This window comes from Choloepus didactylus, chromosome X (assembly GCF_015220235.1).
Source record: "Choloepus didactylus isolate mChoDid1 chromosome X, mChoDid1.pri, whole genome shotgun sequence".
In the NCBI taxonomy this organism is placed as follows: domain Eukaryota; kingdom Metazoa; phylum Chordata; class Mammalia; order Pilosa; family Megalonychidae; genus Choloepus; species Choloepus didactylus.
In genome coordinates this window covers 144,111,922-144,124,095 of record NC_051334.1, presented here as the reverse complement: position 1 = coordinate 144,124,095, position 12,174 = coordinate 144,111,922, and the positions used below count along the sequence as shown (strand labels likewise).

The 12,174-nt window shown below is 44.1% G+C and overlaps 1 long non-coding RNA gene across 1 annotated transcript; it reads left to right on the top strand.

Annotated features, from left to right (window-relative positions):
• The first annotated feature begins 9,262 nt into the window (after positions 1-9,262).
• On the top strand, positions 9,263-9,863 carry LOC119523824. Its single transcript, XR_005214669.1, has 3 exons — positions 9,263-9,304; positions 9,455-9,579; positions 9,768-9,863. It is a non-coding gene; the product is annotated as an uncharacterized LOC119523824 (long non-coding RNA).
• The last annotated feature ends 2,311 nt before the right edge of the window (positions 9,864-12,174 follow it).

The following is a 12,174-nucleotide window of genomic DNA, read 5'->3' as shown; positions in this document are numbered from 1 at the left end:
TCTCTCACCATTGAGTACTATGCTGGCTGTGGGTTTTTCATATATGCTCTTTATCATATTGAGGAAGTTTCCTTCAATTCCTACCTTTTGAAGTGTTTTTATCAAAAACGGATGTTGGATTTTGTCAAATGCTTTTTCAGCATCTATTGAGATGATCATTTGATTTTTCCCTTTTGAATTTTTAATGTGTTGTAATACATTGATTGATTTTCTTATGTTGAACCATCCTTGCATGCCTGGAATGAACCCCACTTGGTCATGGTGTATGATTTTTTTTAATGTGTCTTTGGATTCGATTTGCAAGTATTTTGTTGAGGATTTTTGCATCTATATTCATTAGGGAGATTGGCCAGTAGTTTTCCTTTTTTGTAGCATCTTTGCCTGGTTTTGGTATTAGATTGATGTTAGCTTCATAAAATGAGTTAGGTAGTGTTTCATTTTCTTCAATGTTTTGAAAGAGTTTGAGTAAGATTTGTGTCAGTTCTTTCTGGAAAGTTTGGTAGAATTCCCCTGTGAAGCCATCTGGCCCTGGGCATTTATTTGTGGGAAGATTTTTGATGACTGATTGGATCTCTTCGCTTGTGATGGGTTGATTGAGGTCTTCTATTTCTTCTCTGGTCAGTCTAGGTTGTTCATATGTTTCCAGGAAATTGTCCATTTCCTCTACATTATCCAGTTTGTTGCCATACAGTTGTTCATAGTATCCTCTTATAATTTTTTTAATTTCTTCAGGATCTGCAGTTATGTCACCTTTTTCATTCATTATTTTGTTTATATGGGTCTTCTCTCTTTTTGATTTTGTCAGTCTAGCTAGGGTCTTGTCAATCTTGTTGATCTTCTCAAAGAACCAACTTTTGGTGATATTTATCCTCTCTATTGTTTTTTTGTTCTCTATGTCATTTATTTGTGCTTTAATCCTTGGTATTTCTTTTCTTCTACTTTGTTTAGGATTGGTTTGCTGTTCATTTTCTAGCTTCTTCAGTTGATCCATTAGTTCTTTGATTTTGGCTCTTTCTTCCTTTTTAATATATGCGTTTAGTGCTATAAATTTCCCCCTCAGCACTGCTTTTGCTGCATCCCATAGGTTTTGGTATGTTGTGTTCTCATTTTCATTCATCTCTATATATTTAGCAATTTCTCTTGCTGTTTCTTCTTTGACCCACTGATTGTTTAGGAGTGTGTTGTTTAACCTCCAGGTATTTGTGAATTTTCTAAGTCTCTGATGGTTATTGACTTCTAATTGTATTCCATTGTGGTCAGAGAATGTGCTTTGAATAATTTCAATCTTTTTAAATTTACTGAGGCTTGTTTTATGTCCCAGCATATGATCTATTCTGGAGAAAGTTCCATGAGCACTAGAAAAGTATGTGTATCCTGGTGATTTGGGATGTAATCTTCTGTATATGTCTGTTAAATCTAATTCATTTATCACATTGTTTAGGTTTTCAATTTCCTTATTGGTCCTCTGTCTGGTTGATCTATTTGTAGGAGAGAGTGATGTGTTGAAGTCTCCCACAATTATTGTGGAAACATCAATTGCTTCCTTTAGTTTTGCCAGTGTTTCTCTCATGTAATTTGTGGCACCTTGATTGGGTGCATAGACATTTATGATTGTTATTTCTTCTTGTTGAATTGCCCCTTTTATTAGTATGTAGTGGCCTTCTTTGTCTCTCAAAACATCCCTGCATTTAAAGTCTGTCCCGGCCTGCGGGACGATCAACGGAGGCTCTGATACCTGTAAGGGAGGAATGGTATGGGACAAGAGACACGAAGAATGACAGCAAGACAGGTTTCTGATCAAGCTGCAAAACTTTATTGAAGAGGCAGGGTATGTATGCCCTGGAGGGAGAGGGGGTGGCTAATAAGGACAGGTAGCGGTCTGGGATTGGTGATTGCTGTTGCTAGGGTGGATGGCCAATGGGTGGCTACTGTTTAGGCGCGAACTAGCTACTGCTTAGGCGGGAACTACTGTTACTTCCTTGAAGAAGGCTAATTATAGCTTAAGCTGTTCTTGCATCAGCCCTGGCGGCCATGTTGCATGTTACCGGTATCGCTGAAGGTGAATATTTTATATGCTACCTTAATTGTCCCCAACATCTCCTCCCTTTGTGTTTCAAAAGGATGGAGGAAGAATGCTGATTGAGCATTCCTTTGGCATTAACCTGCTGGGGGAAATAGAGGCCTCATTCCCCAAGTTGTTTGTGGCTCTGTTTTTCTGGGGAGGGGATGTTTTGCAGAGCAAACCCCTATGCTAATGAGGCATACTTCTCAAGGAGCTCAAAACGGCCTTTGATTGTTTTGGCCCTCCTTTGCAGTGCTTTGCCTCGCACCCAGCGGTACCAATCATAGCATAAGCTAGAAGCATACTTTTGAGTTATATGCTGCTCCCGTAGGAGGGGGATTCTTACCCGTCAGGGTTGGTAGCATTCAAGCAGTCTGTATTTACGCCTTGGTCAGCGAGGTGGAGCCGGTGATAATGCACTTGAATAGGTTTGCCTAGGGCAGAATCAATTTGGTCCTTTACTAGCTGTATTATTCTTCTTATGGCCCAAGGAGCAAAAGATATTATTAGGATTAGGGTTATCAAGGGGCCTAATATAGGGAGGAGGTAAGGGAGGACTCCATTGAATCCCCAGGAGGGGCCTCCTTGGGCTTCCCGCTCACGTTTGCGGTTTGCAATTCCTTCTCTAAGCTTGGTCATGGAATCTTTAACTATTCCAGAATAATCAGTGTAAAAGCAACATTCCTCGCCTAATGCTGCACAAAGCCCTCCTTGCTTAAGGAGAAGTAGATCTAAGCCTCTCCTGTTTTGGAGAACAACCTCCGATAAAGATGTAAGGGATTTTTCAAGATGGGTGATGGAGGTTTCAATGCGGGCCAAATCTTCATCTATAGCAGCTCTTAGGTGGGAGAAGCCTTGGCGTTGGAGGATGATAGAGACGGTTCCGGTGCCTAGGCCAGCAATACCTAAAAGAGAGGCAATAGTGACAGCCGTGATAATTTCTCTTTTGTTTCTTAGCATGGTTGGAGATTGCTCGTCCCAGTGTTGATAAAGGTCTTTTTCTTCATGGAAGAGGACACGGGGTAGCACAGCCACCAAGAGGCACATTTCCTTAGTTTCAGTGAGGGCTTTTGCTGATACGCAAGGAGTAAGCCCCGTGGAAGAGCACAGCCATTTTGCCCCTGTAGGGGGAATATAGAATTTACCTTGCGATGTAAAGGACGACTGTGCACAGACCTTTTTTAAGGAGGGGGAAACGTTACCAATACAATGCCCAGAATAGATAACGGATTGCATGGTGAGGCCGATTTTTGTTGTATTCCAAGGACATTGGGGAGGATTGTCTTCGTCAGAAATATTAAATGAGGTATTAAGGGCTACAGCATCATAAAAAGGGGGGTTGACAGAGAAACATAGCCAACAACTGCGAGTAAGGTTAGGCTGGGAGGAGTTTAGGGAGAGAAAGGTGGCTTGGAGCACTGACCAAAGTGAGTTATAGATTGGCTCTATGAAAGAGCTTGAGGGTGACAATGTTGGGTTGGTAGTGGAGGAATAACTGGCAGTTTTGCAAGGAGGAGATGTTGGGGACGGGGGAGCGAGCACCACATTTGGCCCTATGGCGGATGGTTTTTGCTGTACTGCTTCTTTTTTTATTAGAATAAGAGATCCCGGGTCGGATCCTGCTAAATAGATTCGGAAGCCCCAAGTTCGACCCATGAGCCAAGAGGTATCAGTAGGGTCTAGTACGGTGAGCATAAGTTTTTTTGGACAGAGGTACCTATCGTACCAGCGGTTGCCTGGGTTCTGGCAAGTATATGGGACCTCTGTAAGATTTAGAAATTTGTCAGGGGCATAGGGTTTCCAGCTAGTGGCCAGTGTTTCACACCCCCAGTATGCACAGTAGTACTCATAGGGGCATTGCAGTACGGTTTTCCAGGATTTGAGGATGGGCACATGTAATAATTCTGTATATTAAGGCTGCCAGGATAACCAACAGGTTTTGGATTAGGAGGGGGAAACAGATCAGTGGCATTAAAAACAAAAGAGGGACGTCCTGCAGTGGTATTGCAAAGAATTATTTTGGAATCTTCCCATCGCGCAAGGGTCCATTTCCAAGGCTGGTGGGGGTTGGAATTGCGATCAGGATTGCCATGTGATATACTAGGTAAGAGAAGGCATAAAGCGGCAATTTTGAGTGGTAGTAGGCTTAACATGGTTGTATTGATGAAGGCTTATTAAGTCCTTTAGTTAAGGGAAGGAGGTCAGCAGGGTAATGCACCCCACAATGCACAGGTATGTTATAGCAAGTAAGGCTTTTTCAAATAGATTCCAATCCTTTGGGGCAATAGTAGCTAACCCGGCCGCAAATAGCAAGGCCAGAGAGCCAATTAGTAAGAGCTAATAGTTCATGTGGCCTTAGCGATGGGGCAAAACCTGTAAGTTGGGCCTTTTTTGGTTGCCGGCTGCACGCAGGTTGGGCGTGTTCTGGGCAGGCTGCAGCGGGTGTTCTTCTCTGAGGGAGGGCTGGGTCGAGCGGCGGCGGGGGCGGGCCCCTGGTGCCGACGCAGGCAGGGGCAGCTACGGCAGGAGTTGTGAGGTCGCTGGAGTGTTGATGCGCTGGAGGAGAAAAGAAAGAGATTTTTCTCAGGGAGAGGCTTCTTCCCTGGAGAGGTTATTATCAAGGGGGGGTTTGGGAGTTTGAGGGGTTTGTTTTGGCAGTGGTGAATTGACATGTTTAATTAGTCTTTCTGGGAGCCAGCGAGGGCCTTCTTTCTCTTGATCATATATGCAAGCAGAGCCTCGTCCCCAAATAATAACGGGGTCAGGCCCATTCCACTTCGATGTCAAGGGGTCACGCCACATAACAGTGGCTTGTTGCGTTTGTGTTTTGGGATGCCAGTGTCTATCAGCTGCAGATTGTCCATTAATATCTAGGGTTAAGAAGTTAAGGACAAAAAGGGCATGGTGTAGAAGGTCTCGGGGACGTTGCTTTGTGAGGTTGAGAGTGCTATCAGCTAGACGGCACAGGGCATTTTTTAGGGTGCGATGTGCTCGCTCTACTATTCCCTGTCCTTGGGGATTATAAGGTATTCCCGTAATGTGCTTAATTTGCAATTGCTGACAGAATGTTTGAAAGTTTTTTCCAGTATACCCAGGTCCATTATCTGTTTTAATGGTTTTAGGCTGGCCTAAAACGGTGAAGCAATGTAGCAAATGAGAGATGACATGCTTTGAAGCTTCCCCTGATTGCAAACTAGCTAGCATGAATCCACTGTACGTATCAATACAGACATGTATATATTTAAGTTGTCCAAAACTAGCGAGATGGGTGACATCCATTTGCCAGATTTCGTTTGGGATGAGCCCTTTTGGGTTGACTCCCATATGGGGGACTGGCAGGTGAGTTACGCAGTTTTTGCAGGCTTTAACAACTTCTCTTGCCTGCTCCCTTGTAATGTTAAATTTCAGGCGGAGAGTGTTTGCATTTAAATGGTGTTGGGCATGGGCTTGAGAGGCCAGGGTTAGAGAATCGCAAAAATTGGAACATATTAGCTGGGTGGCAGCGTCTGCTAGTGCGTTACCTTCCGCTAGAGGGCCTGGCAGGTTCTGATGGGCACGGAGGTGTCCTATGAAGAAAGGGAGCTGTCGTTTGAGAATTAATTTTTGTAGCTTTGAGAATAAGGGGACTGCATTGGTGGACGGTTTGATAAATGGAGTTGTTTCTAATAGCGGTATGGACTGAGCTATATATGCACTATCAGTGTATAAATTAAAAGGTTGGTTTTGAAGGTGGGAAAAAACCTGCAGGACTGCATAGAGCTCGACAAGTTGAACTGAGGCATAGGGAGAGCGCACGGAAAATGCTTGACCCTGGATGACATATGCTGCGGTCCCATTTGCTGAACCATCAGTAAAGACTAAGGTAGCAGAGTCTATGGGTTTTGCTTTAGTGACCTTTGGGAAAGTGAATTGATGGATTTTAGCGAACTGGATTAATGGGTCGTTTGGGTAATGATTATCAATATCGCCTAGGAATGAAGAGCATGCGATAGCCCATTCATCGTTGGTTTGGAAAAGCCAATGGATTTGATCTTGGGTGTATGGGACAATAAGGGAATCGGGATCTTTTCCAAACAGTTGGCGGCTAGTTTGCCGGCCTTTAATTATGAGGGCAGCTATAAGAGCAACGTATGGCGAGAGCACTTTTGTTGGAGTAGCTGGGAGATGAACCCAGAGTAGTGGGTGGCCTCGCCCGTTTGGTCGTTTTGAATTGGATTGCCAGAATACGCCTGTAGGCGTGTGAATTGTATTAAGAATTATAAAAATTAAAGGCTGGTGGTAGTTTATTTGAAAGCAAGTTTGATTTTGGATAGCTTGATTTATGATGGTAAGCGCTTGCATTGCCTCTGGAGTTATGCTTCGGGGAGAGGAGGGACTTGCGTCTCCTTTCAAAATATTAAAGAGTGGTAGAAGAGTTTCAGTGGGTAGTTTTAGGTAGGGGCGAAGCCATTGAATGTCTTCTAAGAGTTTTTGGAAGTCATTCAACGTTAGCAAATGGGAGGTTCGCAATTGAATGCGGGGTGTTAAAACTTGTTGGTGCCAAAGTTCGAACCCTAGATAAGAAAAAGGGTCTGAGGTTTGTACCTTGTCGGGGGCTATTTGAAGACCTTTTGCTGTTAAATTTTTAAGAAGGTCTTGAAAGCAAAAATGTAATTTATCTACGTCCTCACCTGCTAATAGGACATCATCCATGTAATGAAGAATGTAGATTTGTGGCCATAGCTGTCTGATAGGGTTAATGGCCTCAGTGACAAATCTTTGGCACAAGGTTGGACTATTGGCCATGCCCTGTGGTAAGACTTTCCATTGAAACCGGGGCATAGGGCCCTGAAAATTGATTTGAGGGACGCTAAAGGCGAAATATTGCCTGTCTTCTGGGTGAAGAGGTATGGAGAAAAAACAATCCTTTAAATCTATAACTATTTTGTAAAAGTTGATAGGGATAACAACTGGTGAAGGGAGACCGGGTTGCAGCGCCCCCATGGGTACCATGGCTTTGTTTACGGCGCGCAAGTCTTGTAGCAGTCTCCATTTACCTGATTTTTTTCTTATAACAAAAATAGGGGTGTTCCAAGGGGGCTGAGTAGGTTCAATATGTCCGGCATTAAGCTGTTCCTGTACTAACTTTATAGCTGCTAGGGTTTTTTTCCTGAGTTAGGGGCCATTGATCAACCCACACTGGTTCTACGGATTTCCAAGAGATTTTCTCAGCATGGGGTACAGGGATGTCAATGGCCGTCAGGCTAAATTTTGGGAGAGCCCGAGTCCTGTTCTAGCTGTATTAGGTGTTATAGAGATGGGCTGCTTTATTCCTTGATTAGCTTTTCCAAGGCCTTTGCCAGGGAGAAAGTTCATTTTGAGCATTTGAGCAGTAACTGTATCACTAGGGCTACACATAAAAACTTTCATTTGAGTTAGGATATCTCTACCCCAGAGATTAACGGGGAGATGGGGGATAATATATGGTATAACTGTACCAGCGTTCCCTTCCTCATCCTCCCATTTTAGGGCTTGTGAACTTTGTAGAGGATTTGTGGCTTCTCCTATTCCCTGTAGGTGGGTGGCAGCGGCCGTGAGGGGCCATGATTTTGGCCAGTGGTTTGAGGATATAACTGTGGAATCGGCCCCTGTGTCTAAGATTCCTTCAAATAGCTTGCCATTAAGTTTTAGTTTTAAGGTGGGCCGATTATGGGATATTGGTTGTGCCCAAAAAATGTCGGAGGATCCAGGGCCCTCTGTGGGGCACTGGGTTTTTTTGAAGTCTGAGTTAATGTGTTGAAGGGGGAGGATTACAAGCTGTGCTATTCGGGTGCCGGGAGGAATAGAGACAATGTTGCTTGAGGTGGCTGTGATTATTTTTATTTCACCCTTAAAATCATTATCCAGCACACCTGGGGTGATTCGAATCCCGTGAAGGGCGGTACTGGCTCTTCCTAAGATGAGGCCAAAGGTATTTGGGGGCAGTGGTCCATAAACTCCCGTTGGTATGAGGAGAGGACTGTTTTCTGGGGTTAATATTGATTTGGAGGTGGTACAGAGGTCCATCCCTGCACTTCCTGCTGTTGCTCTCCATAAGTCTGCGACACGGCAGCATGGTTTATGGTGGGGAGAGCTGGTATTGTGACTGAGGATGGTCGAACGAACCGTACTGCCCCTGGGTTCATTCTGGTTGGGGCCTGGGGCCGGCCCCATTGGGAGTTTCCCTGGGGCTTAGGCTTAAGGGGTTGGCCATTAATGTCTGCGTTAGAGTGGCATTCAGATGCCCAATGGAACCCCTTTCTACAGCGGGGACAAATAGAGGGTGGCAATGGGGGTTTTTTTAAAAATGGGTGAAGAGGTACTGGTTCTTGGCACGGGGCAATTTTTTGAAAAATGGCCAGGTTGCTTACAGTTATAGCATGTTGGAGGCTTAGTTTGTGCTGCAAAGTTTTGAAGGGCCGCGCCAATGGCTATTCCAAGAGTTTGAGTGGGCCCAATGCCAGAACAGAGTTTTATGTAATTATTAAGATTGGTATTGCGAAAGGGGCGGATTGCTGCCTGGCAGGCAGCGTTGGCATTTTCATAGGCCAGGTGTTTAATGAAATCACTCTCGCTTTCGCTGGCCCCAAATAGACGCTCAGCCATGTTTTGTAGGCGGCTGAGGAAATCGGTATATGGTTCATCGGGTCCCTGTCTTAATTTAGCGAGAGAGGCAGTGGCCGCACCCTTTTGTGGAAGTTTCTTCCATGCTCTAAGCGCGGCCGTTTGTATTTGTGCTAGGAGGCCTGGGGGGAATTGAGCTTGTTTGTCATTTTGATGGTAGGGGCTTTGACCTAAAAATTTGTTTAATGTCCATTTTTTAGAGGTGGCTTTACGGGCATTACGGGTGGCATACTTTTTACAGTGCTCTTCATAATTGGATTTCCATAACAGGAAATCGCCGCCGGACAAGGCAGCTCTGGCTAATTGGGACCAATCGTTAGGAGTGAGTTCCTTTTCACTAAGGCTTTCTAATAAGGTGAGCGTGAAGGGGGCGGTAGCGCCATAATCATTCACTGCCTTTTTAAATTTTTCTAAATATTTTAAACTGAGTTTTTTATATTTAGCTGTTGAGGTAGTACTAGCTTCCTCTTGCTCCTCTTCATCAGAACTGGGGGGGTTTGATTGTTCCTCTTCCTCGCTTTCGCTACTAGAAGCGCCATTTTGGGAGCTGGCGGCGCCATTTTGGGAGCTCTGACTGCGTGTGACTGGAAAGGCATAAGGGTGAGTATTCTCTGGGAGAGTAAGGGCTGCAACGCTTTGAGTCGCTGCCCGAAGATCAGCAAGCAAATTGGCAGCTCGCAGCCGTTCCTGATTAAAGGTTTCTTTAAAATTATCGGCGTGTAGCCGTAGATTTTCTGTGGCCTCTTCTAGCGCATTGGACTGAGGCAGGGACGTAACTGGATAAAATTGAGAACGTGGTTGAGGATTTGGCTCTGAAAGACCAGGCGCATAAGGAGGTGGCCGAAACGGAGGAAGGGAATGATCCTCCACAGAAAGTAAGTTTTCAGCTTTTGTTTCAACTTTACACTGATTGGCTAGCGGACAAACCTGACTGATAGGGGTGTTTGGTCTACTTTCGTTTGGGTCCTCATTTAGAGGTTTTTCAGGCATGTCAATAATTACTGAGTTGGCTTCTGAGGCGGGGCGAGAGTGCTCTCTTAACGCTTCTTCCCCTTTTCTACAGAGCTTTTGAATATCAGGGGCCAGAGAATGGACTTTTAGGATTTCATTAATTAGATTCCAGTAAGTGAAAGCAGTGACCGGGACCTTTTCAGGACCGAAGGTTCAGTAGTAGTCTTTTAAGCAATCACCGACCCTTTGCCAGCATCGCTGGTCTATGGTACCTTCCTGGGGGAACCAAGGACAGGTTTTTAGTAGAAAATTGAAGAAGTGTGTGAGATCCTTTTTCTTAACTCTAGTTCCTCGTGCCTTGAGTGATTCTTTGACCTGACTAACATATATTTCGTGTTGGGAAGTTACTTGTCCCATGATGGGGGTGGGGGGCTTACCTTCCGTTGTTTTCTTTCTTTTCTTTTCTTTTCTCCTTCTTTCGCCGACACTGATCAACTGCTGAACGGATTCGTCTCGCGAGCGAGTTACTTCGCGGCAATCCCTGGTGCGGTGAGTGTGAGAGGCCTCTCTCCTTGAGTGCGGCGTTCCGTCCCTCACAAGGCTCGAGCCCCACGTTGGGCGCCAGTTGTCCCGGCCCGCGGGACGATCAACGGAGGCTCTGATACCTGTAAGGGAGGAACGGTATGGGACAAGAGACACGAAGAATGACAGCAAGACAGGTTTCTGATCAAGCTGCAAAACTTTATTGAAGAGGCAGGGTATATATGCCCTGGAGGGAGAGGGGGTGGCTAATAAGGACAGGTAGCGGTCTGGGATTGGTGATTGCTGTTGCTAGGGTGGATGGCCAATGGGTGGCTACTGTTTAGGCACGAACTAGCTACTGCTTAGGCAGGAACTACTGTTACTTCCTTGAAGAAGGCTAATTATAGCTTAAGCTGTTCTTGCATCAGCCCTGGCGGCCATGTTGCATGTTACCGGTATTGCTGAAGGTGAATATTATATATGCTACCTTAATTGTCCCCAACAAAAGTCTATTTTATCTGAGATTAATATTGCTACACCTGCTTTCTTTTGGCTGTAGCTTGCATGAAATATTTTTTTCCATCCTTTCACTTTCAATTTCTTTGTGTCCCTGTGTCTAAGATGAGTCTCTTGTATGCAACATATTGATGGTTCATTTTTCTTGATCCATTCTGCGAATCTATATCTTTTAATTGGGGAGTTTAATCCATTTACATTCAACGTTATAACCATGAAGGCATTTCTTGAATCAGCCATCTTATCCTTTGGTTTATGTTTGTCGTATATATTTTTCCCCTCTCTCTATTAATATCCTTTATTGTACCCATACCGAATCTCTTTAGTACTGAATCTTTCTCCAAGTCTCTCTGTCCTTTCTTTGTTTCTCTGTCTGTAGGGCTCCCTTTAGTATCTCCAGTAGGGCAGGTCTCTTGTTAGCAAATTCTCTCAGCATTTGTTTGTCTGTGAAAAATTTAAGCTCTCCCTCAAATTTGAAGGAGAGCTTTGCTGGATAAAGTATTCTTGGTTGGAAATTTTTCTCACTCAGAATTTTAAATATATCATGCCACTGCCTTCTCGCCTCCATGGTGGCTGCTGAGTAGTCACTACTTAGTCTTATGCTGTTTCCTTTGTATGTGGTGAATTGCTTTTCTCTTGCTGCTTTCAGAACTTGCTCCTTCTCTTCCGTGTTTGACAGTGTGATCAGAATATGTCTCGGAGTGGGTTTATTTGGATTTATTCTATTTGGAGTTCGCTGAGCATTTATGATTTGTGTATTTATGTTGTTTAGAAGATTTGGGAAGTTTTCCCCAACAATTTCTTTGAATACTCTTCCTAGACCTTTACCCTTTTCTTCCCCTTCTGGAACACCAATGAGTCTTATATTAGGACGTTTTATATTATCTATCATATCCCTGAGGTCCGTTTCGATTTTTTCAATTCTTTTCCCCATTCTTTCTTTTATGCTTTCATTTTCCATTCTGTCATCTTCCAGGTCACTGATTCGTTGTTCAACTTCCTCTAGTCTCGTACTATGAGTGTCCAGAATCTTTTTAATTTGGTCAACAGTTTCTTTAATTTCCATAAGATCATCTATTTTTTTATTTAGTCTTGCAATGTCTTCTTTATGCTCTTCTAGGGTCTTCTTGATATCCTTTGTATTCCGTACTATGGTCTCATTGTTCATCTTTAGTTCTTTGAGTAGCTGCTCTAGGTGCTGTGTCTCTTCTGGTCTTTTGATTTGGGTGCTTGGGCTTGGGTTATCCATATCGTCTGGTTTTTTCATATGCTTTATAATTTTCTGTTGTTTTTGGCCTCGTGGCATTTGCTGAACTTGATAGCATTCTTTTAGGATTTGTAGACCAATTGAAGTCCTTATCTCTACTTTATCAGATCTACAGCTTCGTGGAGTACACTTTCTCTAACTAACCAGCAGGTGGCGTCCACGAGCCACCTGTTCTCCACAAGCCAGTTCTCCCCTGCTTTGCCTTTTTGGTGAG